Genomic DNA, 19,017 nt, shown 5'->3' on the forward strand with positions numbered 1-19,017 from the left:
ATGGTATAGCAGGCAGACCCTCGTGGGGAGCTCAGAAAATAATTTCCCTGGGAATCCATCTCTAGTCCAGTCTCCAGTTGCTTTCTGTTGATCTTTCTGATGCAAAACGGACAGGTATCTTATTACCCAGCCCCACTCAGGGCTCCCCCTAAAGCAGAATTCTGTGCTTGTCACTGGGGGGTGGCCCATGGGGAGAAGAAGATCTAATCCTGGTCCTCAGGGAATCCCTAGTCTGAAAGGAAATATAGCATGCTCTTCCATAACTGTACAGAAAGCAATTATATCTACCTTGTCTACCTTTTCTTTTTTTCTTTTTTTATTTAGCATATTTTTCCATGGTTACCTGCTTCATGATCCCCCCTCCTCCACTCATTCCTTCCCCCTCCCGGAGCTGACAAGCAGTTCCACTGAGTTATACATGCATCAGAGTTCAAAACCTCTTTCCATGTTATTCATATCTGCAGTAGAGCGATTCTCTTAACATCAAAACTATCTTTTCTTTTTCACACTAAACATTCCCAGTTGCTTCAGCTGATCCTTATATGGCCTCATCTCCTGGTTACCATGTGAGTTGCCCTCCTCTGGACACACTCCGGCTTGTCAAATGTCATTTCTAAACTTTGGTGTCCAGAACTGAATATAATACTAATTTTAAATTGTATTTATACAGTGTTTTATCTAATAATTTAAGGGTCTAACACACATTCTCTAAGACTCTCTGGGGCTCTCTGTATTATCTCATTTAAGAGGATATTCAAGAGGCCATCATTTATCTCTTTCTTCCCCTTCTCAGCCAAACTTCTAGAAAAAGCTGTCTATGCTTATTGCCTCCATTTCCTTTCCTCTCCCTTCCCATCCTTTGTAAACTGACTTCACACTCATCACTCAAATGAAATTGCCTGCTCTGAAATTAATAATGAGCAATTAATAATTTTATATGTATTTATATATTATACTAATTAATAAATAATGATCCAATTAATAATTGGATTTTTTCTCAGTCCTCATCATTCTTAAGCTCTCTTTGGCATCATTGACCATCCTCTCCTGCTGGATTCTCTTTGACTTTCTGGATTTGTATGATACTGCTCTCTTATTTCTTCTTCCTATAAAACTCTTTTGAGTCGTCTTTGCTGAATCATTATCCACATTATGCCTCTGAACTGTGGGTACTCTAAAGCTCTGCCCTTACCCTTCTCTTCTCTACCTTTACTTTCACTCAATGACTTCATCAGCTTTCATATGTTGAATTAGTATCTCTATTCAGATGAGACTCCCAAATTTGGATAACCAGCCCTAGTCTCCGTCCTGAGAAGCATTGATTGCTGCAGCACCACTATCCTCCCAGTTACTCATGTTCACAACTGGGACCATCTCCCAATTGATTTGTCAAATCTTGTCATCTCTTCTTCCACAACATTTCTCACCTCCATCACATTCCTAATTCGAGCATTCATTATCTCTGAACTGGATGATCACACTAGCCTCCTGATTGGTTTCCCGGACTCAAGACTTTTACCTCTTCAATGCATGGCTTAGCTAACAAAGTGATTTCCTAAGATACAAGTCTGATCATGATTGGCTTTTTTATTCAATAAGCACAAGTGACTGACTACTACCTTTAGGAGTATGAATAGATGACAGACAGACAGACAGATAATGTATATGCATATATACCAAGTGGAACTGGAGAGCAAAGCAGGCCAAGCTACAGTCACTCCTAGCACTGGGACTTGTGTCATTGTTCTGCCCTCTACTCCCTCCAGATGAGCAGAGTCACCCTAGCAATTCATTTCCCTGGTGAGGTGTGATTTTCTTTCAAAGCTGGTGCACACTGCCTCTTAGGAAAGGAGGAAAATAGCTATCCTGTTCAGCTCATTTTTCCATTTCTATGACTACTGGCTCAAATTTACTAAGCATATCTTTTGGAGAATTATTCTCTTTGTCTCTCTGTATATGTCTTTCTATGAGTCAGTGTCTATGTGTTTATCTCTCTGTCTGTCTCTGACTCTTTTTCTCTGTCTCTGTCTCTTTCTCTCTGTCTGTTGTCTGTCTGTCTGTCTGTCTGTCTGTTTCTCTCTCTCTCTCTCTCTCTCTCTCTCTCTCTCTCTCTCTCTCTCTATCTCTTTCTCCCCCTTTTCTCCTTAAACAAATTAATAAGTTCTCACCTCTACCCCTGGTAGTTTGCACTGACAAAAGCTAAACTGGGTTTACAAAATCTCAAAGATTTAGATCTCTTTTCCTTTGGAGTTTGTCCTTTATTTTCCAATCCTACCTACTGAATCCAAGCAGAATTGGCACAGACTTGTTAGGGATCTGGTTTTAATGTCATTTTAAATGTATAACAAGAAACCCAAAATACCATTTAAAGATATAACGGTTCTGAATACCAGCTGCTCAGACTCCATGAGAAATGAGTAAACATCTAGACATTCTCCCCCTGCACCTCCCTCTCTTCTGGAATGGGTAAAATCAGGAAAAAGATGTGTAGGCAGATAAGAGTGGAAAGAGTGTCTTGGGCCCTGGAGGCCACAGGGGGAACTCAAACTAATTTCACCAACTGATACCCATTGTTTCATGCCCCACTGGCACTAGAAAGAGGGCAGATTCTTCTGCATCAAAGTATCCTAATTAAAGTCAAAGTCAAGGAAGCATCATTCATATGTCCTAAACTAGACCATGTTTTTGGAAAATTCTGTTTACAAACCTTTGTTAGGACTCTATCATTTGAGAATGACAACATTCTAGGAGAAGATTGGGGTGGGGAAGGGCATCTTCAAAACTATGATCTTCAAATTAAAGTCCCTCCTATCACCCCATTCTCCCCAAACCAGGACAACCATAAGATGTCCCAGACAAGAGCACCCATATTATTTCTTTTTTAATCCTTATCTGCTGCTTTGGAACCAATATTAAATATTGATTCCAAGGCAGAAGAGCTGTAAGAGACAGGCAATTGAGGTTAAGTGACTTGCCCAGGGTCACATAGCCAGGAAGTATCTAAAGACAGATTTGAACCCAGGACCTACCATCTCCAGGCCTAGTTCTCTATTCACTGAACCATCTACCTCTCCTTCATGTTCTATCCTATGTAACATTCAGAACCATGATGCTTACTGGTCTCTGGGAAATATTCCACAAATAATGTACTCCATCATTTTAGTCTTTTACAACCTGGCCTCAACCTACATTTCCAAGCTTAATTTTCTCCTTCACACATTCTGTAGCTCACTCAAACTGGCCTTCTAATTGTTCCTCCTATACAACACACCATCCTCTGTCTCTGGAGTTTTAAACTGGCTATGTTCACTGTTGGCTACTTTCTCTTCACTTCCATCTCTCAAAATTCTTTCAACTGGTCAATAGACAATCATTTTTTTTTAATTTAGAAGTATTTCTTTTACTATTTTATTTTTTACCAATTACAATGTACTATTACATGTTGAGGATTTTTTAACATTTGTTTTCTGAAATTTTGAATTCTAAGTTCCCTTCCTCCCTTCTTCCTCTCTCTGAGACAGCAAGCAATTTAAGATAGGTTATACATGTGCAGTCATGCAAGACTTTTTTCCATATTAGTCCTGTGGTGAAGGAAAACAATGGCAAAAAAATAAACAGGAAAAATAAAGTTTTTAAAAGTATGCTTTGAGCTCCATTCAGTCTCCATTAATTCTTTGACTAGAGATAGACAGCATTTTTCTTTATTAGTCCTTTAGAACTGCCTTAGATCATTGTATGGCTGAGAATAGCTAAGCCACTTACAATTGATCATTGAACAATATTGTTGTTACTGTGTACAGTGTTGTCCTCATTCTTCTCATTTCACCTTGCTTAAATTCACATAAGTCCTGTTCATCATTTCTCATAACACAATAGTATTCCATCACAATCATATACCGCAATTTGTTCAGTTAGTCCCAAATTGATGGGCATTCCATCAACCTCCAATTCTTCACCACCACAAAAACTCATATTTTTGTACATATAGATCTTTTCCCCTTTTCTTTGATCTCCTTGGGTTATAGATCTAGTAGTGGTAATATTGTGTCAAAGAGTATACATAGTTTTATAGTACTTTGGTTTGAATTCTAAATTGTTCTCCAGAATGAGTGGACTAGTTTACAACTCCCCCAACAGCATGTTAGTATCTCAGTTTCCCCACATTTTTCATTTTCCTTTTCTGTCATGTTAGTCAAACTGAGAGGTGTAACTCACTGTTGTTTTAGTTTGCATTTCTCTAATCAACAGTGACCTAGAGAATTTTTTCACATGATTCTTGATAGCTTTGGTTACTTTGACTGAAAACGACCTGTTAACATTTGTTAACCAAGAAATGGCTTATATTCTTATACATTTGATTCAGTTCTCTGTATTTGAGAAATGAGATCTTTATCAGAACAGCTTGCTTAAATTTTTTTTCACAGTTATGATTCTTGTGTGTTTGCCTCCATCCTATTTTCTCCCTGTTTATCCTATTCTCTTCCTTTTTATTCCCTTCTTCCTGTCCATCCTCAAAAGCATTTCGCTTCTGACCACTACTTCCCCCAATCAACCCTCCTTTCTATCAACTGCCATTCTTTTTTTATACCCTTCCCTGTAGATTCCTGTAAAGTGAAAAAAGATTTCTATGCCTAGCTGAGTGTGTGTTATTCCCCTTTTAAGCCAATTCTGATGGGAGTAAGGTTAAAGTGCTGCATCTGCCACCTCTTCCATCTTTCTCTCCACTGTAAAAGTTCTTTCACACTTCTTCTATGTGAGATTATTTTCCCCATTCTACTTCTCCCTTCTCCCTTTTCCTAATGCATTCCTCTTTCTCACCCCTTAATTTTCTTTTTTTACTATTATTCCATTATAGCCAACTCACACCCATCCCTCTGTCTGTATATACTCCTTCTAACTTCCCTAATAATTAAGTTCTTAGAAGTTACAAGTATCTTCTTCCCACATAGGTATAGAAACAGTTTAACCTTATTAAATTCCTTATGATTTCTCTTTCCCATTTATTTTTTTTTGCTTCTCTTGAATCATATTTGAAAGTCAAATTTTTTGTTCAGTTCTGTAATTTTCATCAGAAATGCTTAAAAGTCCCCTATTTCATTGAAAATCCATTATTCACCTGAAGAATTAATTATACTCAGTTTTGCAGGGTAAGTGATTTTTGGATGGAATCCTCACTCCTTTTTCCTACAGGCTATCATATTCCAAGCTCTCTGCTCCTTTAATTTAGAAGCTACTGTATTTTGTGTTATCCTGACTGTGGTTCCATGATATTTGAATTGTTTCTTTTGAGCTATTTGCAATATTTTCTCTTTGGCCTGGTAGCTTTAAAATTTGACTATAATATTCCCGAGAGTTTTCATTTTGAAATCTATTTCAGGAAGAGATCAGTGGATTCTTTCAATTTCTACTTTACCCTCTGATTCAAAGATATCAGGGTAGTTTTCCTTGATAATTTCTTGAAAGATTAAATCTAGGCTCTTTGGCTCTCAGGTAATATAATAATTCTTAAATCATCTCTCCTCAATCTATTTTCCAGGCTAGTTATATTTCCAGTAAGATGTTTCACATTTTCTTCTATTTTTTCTCATTCTTTTCATTTTGTTTTATTGTCTCTTGATGTCTCTCATTAGCTTCCACTTCACCAATTCTAATTTTTAAGAAATTATTTTCTTCAGTGAGTACCTCCTTTTCCCTTTGGCCAATTATGCTTTTTATGGGGTTCTTCTCTGCAGTGAATTTTTGTATATCTTTTTCAATCTATCAATTTGCTTATTAAGAAGTTCTTTTAGGGGGCAGCTGGGTGGCTCAGTGGATTGAGAGTCAGGCCTGGAGACAGAAAGTCCTAGGTTCAAATCTGGCCTCAGAAACTTCCCAGCTGTGTGACCCTGGGCAAGTCACTTGACCCCCATTGCCTAGCTCTTACCACTCTTCTGCCTTGGAGCAAATACACAGTATTGACTCCAAGATGGAAGGTAAGGGTTTAAAAAAAAAAAAAGAAGTTCTTTTCTACAGTGGATTTTTGTGCCTCTTTTACTAATTAGTCTAGTCTGTTTTTTAAGATATTATTTTTTCAGTATGTCTTTGTGCCTCCTTTAACAAGTTATATACTCTTTTTCATGATTTTCTTGTATCACCTTCATTTCCCCTCCCAATTTTCCTCTCCCTCCCATATTAATTTTTTTTCCAAAACCCTTACCTTCCATCTTAGAATCAATACTGTGTATTCATTCCAAGGCAGAAGAGTAGTAAGGGCTAGGCAATGGGGGTCAAGTGATTTGCCCAGGATCACACAGTTGGGAAGTGTCTGAGGTCAGATTTGAACCTAGGACCTCCCACCTCAAGGCCTGACTCTCAATCCACTGAGCTACCCAGCTCCCCCCTCCCTTATTAATTTTTAAAATACTTTTTTAGCTTTTTATGGAATTGTTTTGGGGCCTGAGACCAATCAACATTTTTCTTTGAGGCTTTCAAGGTAGCAGTTTTTATATTGTTGTCTTTTGGGTTTGTGTTTTCAGTTTCCCTATCACTGCAGTAACTTTGTATGGACTTTTGTTGTTCTTTACTCACTTTTCCAGCCTATTTCTTGAATTTTAACTTAAAAAGTTGTTTAAGTTGGGTTCAGCTTTTGGGGTTGAAGAGGAACTTTCCTAAGCTTCAGGTTTATTGTGCAGCTACTTTTAGAACTAGTCCTGAGGATTTCTATAAGTTTTCAATTCTTCTAAGGTTGTATCATCTAAGGAGAGATGTGTTGTAAACCTCAAAATTTCTCAGACTTATGAATGTTAGGGGTTTCCCCCATTGGGGAATCTTCTACTTAAAAAAATTCCCTAGCAGATAGTGAGGACTCTACTTGAGTGTGGGGGCTCCTTGCCTTGGGAATATCCCTACTCCACCCTACTTAGGACTGCTTTAGGACAGAGAGCTCCTTGAGAACAATGAAAAGTACTTTGATCCATGCTTATGGAAGGGACAGGAAGTTCTTTGAGTCGTGACTGTTTTAGAATTGATACAATGGGATACTAAGTACCTATAAAGGTGGGGCAACTTGTAAACTACTTAAACCTAAAAGGGTGATAACTTATTCAGAGGTTTTTTCTAATGAAATTTGTCGACAGAGCAGCATTTTTTCCTGACTTACTAAAGAGATTAAAACTACTCAGCTGTGAATTCAATATGGGCGGTCCTTTAGAAACATCTACAGTGATTGGTAGATGAAAGGACTTAGGGGAGGTGACAGAGAAGATTTTGCCCTTAAAAATAAGAGCTCAGGGAAGAGCTGGAAAGTCATTCTGAAACATTCAGATTGGAGAGACTCATTCTGAGGAGACTGATTCTGAAACATTCAGATGGAGGAGGGAGCTGGTGAAAGCAGCTGAGATGCTGCTGGCCTGGTGTCATTAGAAATCCTTACTTAGACAGATCTTATGGTGAGTTATAAAAAACTGACTGATTTCTCTTTTAAGGCTCAGGTCTAGGCCATATTGGCTTGAGGGCCTTCATACTTATTCCTTTCTTACTCTCTCTCTTTCTTTGATTACTCATTGTATTCTTAATTAAAATCTCTATAAAACCCAATTGACTTCGGTATTTGAATAATTGGGAATATTTCCCTGGTGACCACCTTATATTTGATTTTAAAACCCAAGACACTGTAGTGAAACATATTTCTGCGGGCAAATATACTCACCCTCTCTTATATCTATCACAATTTATATCTTCCACTATTTTAATCACTACAGTTTAAGACCTCAACCATTTTGAATCTCACAGTGTTTACTAATCTCCTGAGTGTGGTCTGTGAGCAACTACAAATACTCTCTCTCCCACCCTGCCGGAACTGTGACCAGGATCCCATTCTCCTTCATACTAGTCACAAGTTCTGGCATGCTAATGCTCTTCCCTGCCCTAGGACTGCAACCTGGATCTGCATTTGGGCAAAGCAACAGAGTCCTGCACCCAGTGCTAGCAAGGGGTCCTCAGTAATCTCCTTTTGACCACTTGTCTGACCCCTTACCATCTCATCTATAAGGTGAGAACTCTAAAAGTCACTGAAGCTGATTCAGTTGCCCTCAAGGCTTGAGCTGACTTGACACAATGGGGTCTTCCCAGGTATGGTCTGTGCTCCATCTATATTCCACTCTCACCCTGATGTGACAAACCTTTCCTATCAATATTCTAGATTGTCTTGGGAGAGAAAATTTTCTACCCCATCCTTTTGTGGATTCTGCTACTCCAGAATTCATCCCAAATGTGAATTCATTTTAAAGTTGCTTGGAGGAAAATTTGGGGCAGTTCCCTGACTTTTCTCTACCCTCTAGGGCTCTCCCCCCTCAACAGGAATTCATTCAGTACTTACTATTTGCAGGCCTGGGCCAAATGTCAAAAATTCAAAGAAAAAGTGAAAAGATAATCCCTGCCTCTAAGAACCTTAGATTCTGATGTGGAAAATAGAAATTTTCAATAAATAAGGACACATAAAATAAATCCAAAATAGATTGAAGACTTTTATAAGGTGACAAGTGCTACAGAAACATGAGCTGCTACCACTGTCTTTAAGGAGTTTACTGTCCAACAGAGAATACAAGACTACCACATGAAGAATTAAATAACAATAGGAGGGAGGCAGCTAGGTGGCTCCAGGAATTAAGAGCCAGGCCTAGAGAAGGAAGGTACCACTTTCAAGTCTGGTCTCAGACATTTCCTAGCTGTGTGACCCTGGACAAGTCCTATACTTCCATTGACCAGCCCTTACACTCTCCTTCCTTAGAACCAATACACTGTACTGATTCTAAGACAGAAGGTAAGGCTTTGAAAAATAAAAACATAACAATAGAAGGCAATGGAGTACAAAGCAAAATTAAAGTGAAGGCGACCAGAAAAGGCTTGCTGGAGGCAGCAAGTTTTAAGTTGAGACTTGGAGAAATAAGGAATTTAAAGCCCCAGATGTTGGGAAGGAGAGCATTTTAGGGGGCAGACAAGCAGTTCTAAGACATGGAGACAGGAGATGGCGTGTCCTTTGTGAGGAACTGCAGTAGGTCAATCTGGCTGTATTGCAAGTACCCCCTTCTAAATGAAGCCTTTCTTGATTCTCCTCCTTCTCTTCCTTCAAGCCCAAGCTAAAGTTGGACCTTCGACAGGAACCCTTTCCTGATCTCTCCTAATTGTAGGACTTTCCTTCTGCCGATTATTTCAAATTCATCCTGTCTGCATCTTGTTGGTACATAGCTCTTTGTACACTGTCTCTCCCATTAGACTGTGAGCTCTCCAAGAGCAATGACTGTCTTTTACTTTCTGTGTATGCCCAGCTTAGCACAATGCCTAACATAGAGTAGACATTTAAGAAAAGTTCTTCTTTGACTGACTACTAGTGTTTTAACCTCAAAATCATCTTGTATTTATTTTGTATATGATTGCATGTGCCAGTATTGTCTCCCATGGTAGAATGCAATCTCCTGGAGGGCAGAGACTGTTTCACTTTGCCTTTGCTTCTTCAGTACCTAGTTCGGTACCTAGAACATAGTTAGTACTTAATAAGTGCTTGCTGCTAGGGCGATGCAATGAAGCTCGTCTCATGTTGTCTCTGGGTTTCCAGGGAATGACTAGAGATGTGACATTTGTCTTCTTTGTCTTTGGTCTTGGAGGCAGACTGTGCAAAGATAAAAAGTACCCAGAAACCAGAAGAGTCAGGGAAAATAGAGGATCAATACATGTGACATAACTGAGGACAAGCTCAAATTGAGAGGAGAAGAAAAGCACAAGGGAGAACCTCATCCCAAAGGATAGGAGTTTGCCCCAGTCTGAAGCAAAGAACAACCTTGGTTAGATGAGAAGCCATCATCCCCCCCAGAACAATGGCCCAAACGGAGACTTCCCTCAAAGAGGGACTCTTAAGTCTTCCATAGCCCTAGCACTGAACCCAAACCCAAAGTTAACTATTTCGTAGTTCTATCAGTCACCTCCAGACCTGATTCATATTCATCACCACCCTGAATCCAGACCCTGCTTCTCAGAGCTAAGAATCTGACTCAACGCCTACCCAGACCTCTGAGACCTCACTCACCTGTAGGATCATAGAGCTTAGAGATGGAAGAGTCCTTTGAGGCCAGCTAACCCAATCCTCTCATTTTTCAGCTGAGGAAACATTACAGAGCCAGTATTTAAAGCCAGGTCCGCTGACTTAAATCTAACGTTCTTTCCATTGCACTAAACTATGACCTTGGACAAGACACAGAACCGTCTGGGACACATCTTTCTCATCTCTAGGAAGAGAGGATTGGAACAGATGAGCCTAAGGACACTTCCAAGTCTAAGTCTACATTCTACCATCCTTCTCCAATTCTCAGCCTCATTCTCTCTGGCCCTTTTCCATAATGTATCAACCAAAATAGAAGATCAGAGTAAAAGGAGGAAGGTGAACAAGCTCCAGAAGAGAACACATGCCACCCCACCACACACACACACACACACACACACACACACACACACACACACACACACACCTTAGACTCTCATACACAAAGAGAAATCCGAACTCTACTCCCCATCCTTTCTCAGTCCTTGGCTGTCACACGGTGGCACTGGCACCACCTGGTGGCTCTGAGTTAGAAATACAGTTAAGAGTTTCCTTAACTTTCTAAGGAATAACTCATTCATTCATTCATTCAACTATTATTTTATAAATCCTATTCTGTGCCCACCCCAAGCTAAATACAGTGAAGGATAAAAAATTTTTTATTAAATTTATCTATTTATTTGTTAGTTGCATTAAGTTCCCAGGTATCTCCCTTCCCTAACCCCCCTGCACTACAGAAGGCATCATTTGACAAAAAAGATATGTGGATATATACAAATGTATCTCACTTGTTTCTATTTATCAGTTCTTTCTCTGGAGGAAGACACACAAATTATTCTTCAAACAGTATTTCTGTTGCTGAATATAATGTTCTCTTGGTTCTGCTCATTTCACCCTTCATAATTTCATTTAGGTCCTTCCATTTTATTTTAATTAATATGCTTGTCATTTCTTTTTTTAAAAAACCTTACCTTCCACCTTAGAATCAATACTTTGTATTGCGGTTCTAAGTCAGAAGAATAGTTAGAACTAGGCAATGGGGGGTTAAGTGACTTGCCCAGGGTCACACAAGGTCATATTTGTACCCAGGACCAACTGTCTCTGGGCCTGGCTCTCAAACCACTGAGCCATCCAACTGCACCTTGCTTGTCATTTCTTATGGCACAGTAGTATTCTATACACAGTACTACTAGTAGTATACACAGTATACTACTAAATACAGTAGTATTCTATCACAATCATGTGTCACAATTTGTTTTGTTTCCCACATGATGAGCATCACCTCAAGTTCTAATTCTTTACCACCACAAAAAAAAGAGATGGTATAAATATTTCAGAATTTTATGGGGTCTTTTTCTTTTTCCCTGATTACCTTAGGAAACAGACTTAACAATTATTGGGTCAAAAGGTATACACAGTTTTAGAACTCTTTTGACATAATTACAGATTGCCTTCCAAAATGGTTGGATCAGTTCACAGTTCTACTAATGATGTATTATTGTCCCCATTTTTCCATATCCCCTTCAACATTTTTTATTTTGCCCTTTTATCATTTTAGCCAATCTGATGGGATTGAAGGATACAAAACTAAATGAATTAGCAATAATCTCATATTGGGTAGCCCTCACTGGCTACTATACTGTCACTGCACAAAAATGAAAAAGGAAGTCTCAGACAAGATCTCTGTCCCATCTGACTTGGAGAGGTAAAATACAATAGGCACACTCCCCAAGGAGATCAAGGACAAAGAGAAAGGACCCATATATACACAAATATTTCTAACAGCACAGCCTGAAGCAAGGAAAAAATGGAAAAGAAAGTGGAAACCCAACAATTGGGAAATAACTAAATAAAGTGTGGCATATTAATACAATGGAATATTATTGAGTCATGAGAAATTTAGAAATATTAATCATTCAGAGAAACTTAAGAAGACTGTATTAAATGATTCAGAGTAAAAAAGGAAAGTTTATATAATTACTTCAGTAATGCAACAGAAAACCACATTGAAAGATTTTAGAACTTTGATCAGTAAGATGATTGGCTATGATTTCAGAGTCTGGGAGAAGTATGCTAGAGTGTGCTGCTCAAACCAGTTCATGGGAGCACATAGTTATATTGTCATTCTCAATATTTAAACCTCTGGAATTGGCAAACACTACAAATCCAGGTTTGACTTGCTGTTTTGTTGATTATCTAGAATTTAGATCCTGATGGAGAAAATGGTGTAGATTAAGCCTGAAAATGTGTCAAGTTTGTTTGCATTTTTTTCAGAGATCTGATTGTTAAAGGTTTATCAGCATACCACTGCCTAAGAGTAAAATATACCTCCATTCTCTAAAAGATACTTAATAATGTCTGCCCTTTGATCCAGCCATAGCACTGCTGGGTTTGTACCCCAAAGAGATAAGGAAAAAGACATGTACAAGAATATTCATAGCTGCGCTCTTTGTGGTGGCAAAAAATTGGAAAATGAGGGGATGCCCTTCAATTGGGGAATGACTGAACAAATTGTGGTATATGTTGGTGATGGAATACTATTGTGCTCACAGGAATAATAAAGTGAAGGAATCCCATGGGAACTGGAATGACCTCCAGGACTTGACGCAGAGCGAAAGGAGCAGAACCAGAACATTATACACAGAGACTGACACACTATGGTACAATCGAATGTAATGGACTTCTCCATTAGTGGCAATGCAGTGATCCTGAACAACTTGGAGGAATCTACAAGAAAGAAAACTATCCACATTCAGAAGAAAAACTGTGAGAGTAGAAACACAGAAGAAAAACAATGATTAGGGATATAGACACTAAAGGAACATCCTAGTGCAAACATCAACAGCATGGAAATGGGTTCTGATCAAGGACACATGTAATACCTAGTGGAATTGTGCATCAGCAATGGGAAGGGCAGGGGGAGGGGAGGGAGGAATAGAATATGATTTTTGTAACCAAGGAATAATGTTTGAAATTGACTAATAAAAGGAAAAAAGGGTAAAAAAGAAGAGCATGTTACAGTTTCCATGTTAGGTCTTTGGGTAAAGGAAGAATGTATGTCCAAACAAGACATTGTGAAACATAAAGCAGATAACCTTTTCTGCAATAAATTAAAAAGATTTTGTACAAATGGAACCAGTGCCACCAAGATTGGAAGGAAAACAACAAACTGGGGGAACAATTTTATAGAAAGTGTCTCTGACAATGGCCTCATTTCTTAAATACATAAGGAACTGAGTTATAAGAATACAGACCATTCTCAAATTGACAAATGATCAAAGGAACAGGCAATTCTAAGATAATGAAATTAAAATTATTTTAGCCTTCTCAAAAATGCTCAAAGTCACTATTAGAGAAATGCAATTTTAAAAAACTCTGAGGTACCACCTCACACCTATCAGACTTCCTAATATGACAAAAAAGGAAATGACAAATATTGGAGGGGATATAGGAAAATAGAGACACTAATACACTGTTGGTGGAGCTGTGAACTGATCTTACCATAACATCAAACTGTACATACCCTTTGACCCTAAATACCACCACTCAATCTGTATCCCAAACTTGTACAAAAATATTTATAGAAGCTTTTTTTTAGTAGCTAAGAGCTAAAAATTGAAGGGATGTTCATAAATTGGGGAATGGCTGAACAAATTGTCCTATATGATTATAATGGAATACTGTCCTATATAATGTCATATAGGACATCTATATGATTATAATGAAATGTGGGATAAAAATTGATTACAATGCCTCACTCAAAAATGAGCACAAGTACCCCACACCAATCCATGTGAGATACAAGTGCCCCACTCAATAAACAAAATCAAAGGCAGAAGGCAGAAGTAAAAAGAGGCAGTTGTTTATTCCCCTTCATGAAAGAGAGCACTCCAATGGTGGGCTAAGGAGTACCAACTGACCAAGCAGCTAGCAGTCAAGGTTCCTGCCCCCCTCCCCTGTCAGGCCCTGCATCAGGCTTGACCTACAAATCAAACCACCTGTGATTCCAACCCAACTCAGTTGAGGCAAGGGAAGCAACTGAGCTATTCATTGCCCCTTCTGTCTTCATCAGTCTGTCTCCCAAACCTGTCCTGGAGCCTTCAACCAACAAAAGGGTAACAAACTAGTTTTTATAAGTTAAATGCTCATCCTGAGAATAGCACACTCAATTCTGTTCCAGGCACTAATTTACCATAAGAAACAAGATGATCACACCAAAAACCTGAAAAGACTTATCTGAAGTGATACAAAGTGAAATGAGCAGAACCAGGGGAATCGCTGTCCACAGTAACAGCAATAAACTTTGATGATTAATAGTGAATGACTATTATCAGCAATGCAAGGATCCAGAATAACTCCAAGGGACTCAAGGTGAAAAAAGCTACCCATTGCCATAGAAGGAACTGACAGCCTGAATGCAGATGGAAACATACCATTCTTTATTTGGTTTCCTCCATGAATTTTTGTCCAGTGTAAGTGATGCATGTCTTCTTTCACTACATCATATATGGAAATATGTAGTATATATTAACCCATGTACAACCTATATCATATTACCAGCTGTCTTAGGTAAGAAGGAAGGGTAGAAAGGAGGGAAAGAACATGGGTAGCAAAATGTTAGAAAGGTATTATTGAAAATTGTACCAAAGGAGACAGGTAGATGGCTCAGTGGATTAAGAGTCAGGCCCAGAGAGGGGAGGTCCTGGGTTCAAATATAGCTTCAGACACTTCCTAGCTGTGTGTCTCTGGGCAAGTCACTTAACTACCATTACCTAGCCTTTATCGCTCTTTTGCTTTGGAACTAATACACAGTGTTGATTGTAAGACTGAAGATAATGGTTTTTTAAAAAGAAAAATAGAAAATTGTACTGATAGGCAATCTGAAAAAGAAAAACAAACTTTTAAAAATGTAAAGAAAAGAAAAAGAAAATTCTACTGTCTTATAAGTGTGGAGTAGATAGAGAGCATTGGAGGAGTGGGGTGGCATGAAGGAGGAGCCCCTTCCCATGGGGTCCTACCCTTTAGGAACTGCCTCTCTGCTGTGACTATGTGGCAAGTCAGGAGAGCTCCTGGGAGAAATGGCATGTCTGAAGTCAAATGGAAATTTGGAAGGAGGGAAAGAGGTGAGGCTGTGTAGGCAGGAGAGAGGGGTTGATTCCCCTTCTGCCTCCTCAGCCCTCCTGGCATTCTCCCTCACCCCTTAATGCCTCCACACCCCACACCCACTAGAGCCAGGCCCAGTGTCTCTCAGCTCTGGGTGGTTACAGGGGAAACTGTTTCCCCTTCATGGAATTCTCTGCTTCCCCCAAGGCTTCTGCCTTCTCAGACCACGTTCAAGTCCAAGCTAACAGTATTCATTGGAGAGATTCATTCTTTCTTTTTCAACCTGTCCCTAGCTTGTCCATTCACGGAACTCCATTAAACCTAACAATAATTATTTAATGGGGACACACTCTTGGAGAATCATCTTCCTAAAACCATTCAGTTCTTATTACAGTGTTTTCTTTTTACAATACAAACAGTGACTTGTTGCTCCCACTTCATGAAGAGTCGAAATAAATCAGGACATTTAAATAAAATTAATACCATTGTGGCTCATCTGAAAGTGCTGGAACATTCTACAACTGTTCCCATTGGGAGAAAAAAGGAAAGAAAAATAAAGTTCTTGGAACAAATGTGTATAGTTAACAAAATAAATTGCCTCCGTTGTTTTATACAAAAATACATATACGTCATTCTGCACTGAATATGACATTTCCATAACGAATAGCATGTTTCATCATCAGTCCTCTGGAATCATGTATGGTTTGGGGGCTGATCATAGTTGAGAGAACTTTCCAAGTTGTTTGTTTCTATGGTCATGTTGTTGTGAAAATTCTTCTCCTGGTTCTGCTCCTTTTATTCTTCAACATTTTATAAAAACACTCCGAATTTCTTGGGTTTGTTATATCAGTGCAATAGTAGAAATTAGTCTGCTGGTTCTGCTTACTTTACTCTGCAGGTAGAAAATCCAGGAAACAGGAGTTTGCATGTTTCCCATCTAGATTTTACAGAAGAGAATGAAGCTGGGGTTAGTCAGCTCTCAAGAGCAGGAGAATGCGAAGCAGCGCTCATGGCCAGAGGGACATAGACTGTGGAGATGGAAGCCTCATGAAGATAATCCCTGCTGGGGTCTCAGCCCTCTGGCTTCCCTGAGCTTTGACAGTGAGCTGTGCAGGTGCCCTGCTGAAGACACAAGCAGATATGTGGGCTTGTCCTGGGGGGCCCCTGCTTTGAACACTCCTGCTCCGCTCCTGGCTCACTGCGCCCACAGACTCTGCATGGAGCAGGGCACCTGGCGCTCCTGTCCCCAGATCACTGAGCTTCCTATTCCAGATCTTCTCCTATTCTCCCGCCTATAGAGATGAACTAAGGGGAGGCAACCAGTTGGGGGGAGGAAGGCGGTGGTAGCAATGGATCTGCAATGTTGTTGTTGCCTGCATTTCTTCACGATGGCTTCTTGGGAGGTGTCTTCCTTGTTTCAGTTTCACAAATTCAAAGCCTTTTTGGTAGCTCTTGAAGAGAATGGGCTTGGTTGGGCCAGTAATAATCGTGAGACATCCTTTCAGTGTGCCTGCATCTGGCCCCATCCTCCCTTTCATTAGAAACACCCGCTGATGAATTCGACTGTAGCCTTTCCTGGACGAATTCTTTCAGAGTACTGATAGCTTCTTCAACTATTTTCATCTCCCTGTATTTGCTTCTGTAACAGGTGAAAATCAGAGTCTCAGCTACACTCACTTGTAGGTCACCCATCCTCAGTCTACCACTTGAATCCCTATATGCATTCACTTTCATGATTACAAGTTCTTTGGAGATCTAGCAGTGTGTTGAACAATTTATTCCTCATGAATAAATTTGCTTTTTGTCTCATTTATAAATCAGGTTGAACCTTCACTCTAATTCATTAAAGTATAGCTTAATTATTTAATGAACTAGAGAAGCCTCCTTTGCCACTACTAATAATAAATAATAAAAATAATAATCCTTGTTTAAATACATATTTAAATGACTAAATATATAGTCTATTGACAAATGAGGAATAATAAACATATGTAGATATATAACCATATATGTTACAATATGTTGGTTATGACTAAAGTCACCTCATAATATCAGTGGTTGACTTTCCTTCTCTGGAAATAAAAGCCCAAATCACTCAACTCAGACCAGATAATAAATAAAATTTCTTTACCGACTTGACATTTTTCCTCAAGATTAGCCTTTACCCTTACTCCCATTTTGGTTTTCTCTTCATCAAAGAAAGAAAAGCTTTCTAACTTCTCTCAAGCTTTTAAGAGAGCCTCTATATTTGTGGTTATCTTTCCATTATTTATTTTGGATATGGGACCTTTATCAAAGAAATATGGTACAAAAATTATTTTCCCAGGTGGCTTTTCCCTATCTAGTTTCAATTGCATTGGATTGCCTTGTACAAAGACTTTTTATTTATATTTAAGCAAAATTGCCCTCTTTATTTTCTGGGATCCACTCTGAAGAAATAAAAGTTGATTAAGATAAAATGAGGCACAAAAGTCTGAGCATAATCTATTAGCAAGAACAGCAAGTACCAATAATAGCAATGACTAATTACCAATGATCTCTCAGTAACCAAAGACACACTTTATCAACATTTATAAACACTTAAAAATGAGAAAAGGTTTTATATGGTTTGGAGATTACCTAAGGATCAGGAACAGAAACTAAACTAAGTCTTTGATTGATCTATTTTAGAAGTAAAAGTGGGACTAAATTCTGCTGACATGCCAGAGAGAGCCCCCAAACCCATAGCAATGTGAAAACAGAGGTAGTAAACATTCAGTGGAAAGTCCCAAACACAATACACCTCTGTGCAAGAGAAACTCAGTGCTAGGAAAAACATCTCCTGACCAGACTGAATCATTCTCTGTTCATCTTCTTTATTTCCTTCAAGAGGCAGGTCTGGTCTTGGTTGAGTGCACAATCTCCTATCAAGTCTTCTACAAACTTTTCTACCACAGTCTATTCAAAATAAATCCAATCTAAGCCCTAGAAATTGGTTACAGTATTACTAAAGCTCAACTATTAACCAAGAAGTAATCAGGAATCAATTTCACATCCCTTTATTTGATCATGAATTCTTCCCTCATTCATAGATCTGAAAAACAATTTTTTCCTTGCTCTTTTTTTAAAAATCCTGCCTCTCTGATGATTTGTTAATTATTTCCATTAATACATTAGTTGTTTCTTAAGGTTATGATATCTCATATTTGATATAATCTTCAAAAACTGATCACTTTGTTTATTTTTTACCTGTCTGTATGCTCTCAATTTCTCTATCATGTCCTATTACTATAAGTAGCATTTCTAAAATTGGAGTAAATACTGGTTTGTGACAAGAGGCATCTTTACTTCTGATCTTATTAGAAAGGCTACCAATATTTCCCATTTATTTGTAAGGTTTACTCTTTTTTTGAGATGGCCTTTCTTTAATATATTAGCTCATTCATTCTTATGCTTTTGATTCTTAATAGAAATGAATATTCAAGTTTGGCAACTTTTTCAGTATCTATTAAGAGAATCACAAGGTCTTATTTTTTGCTATTAGCATAATTGATTATATTTATAGTCTTCCTGAATGAACCAAATAAACCTGATAAGAGTGTATATTCTTTTTAATGTTCTAACAAACTTCAGAGCATTTCCCAAAATTCCAAAATGTTATGATTCTGTTTATTCATTGACCCAGCCAGATCACTACTATGCCTATGCCCCAGAATGATCAAAAAAGGATGAAAAGGGTCTATATTATTAAAATATTTAGAGTAGCTAATTTCATAGTAGTCAAAAACTCAAAACTAAGATGTTCACACATGAAGTAATGGCTAAACAAATTATGCCACCTGAATATAATGCAATTGTATTAT

The sequence above is a fragment of the Monodelphis domestica genome, chromosome 2, assembly GCF_027887165.1.
Source record: "Monodelphis domestica isolate mMonDom1 chromosome 2, mMonDom1.pri, whole genome shotgun sequence".
Lineage (NCBI taxonomy): Eukaryota > Metazoa > Chordata > Mammalia > Didelphimorphia > Didelphidae > Monodelphis > Monodelphis domestica.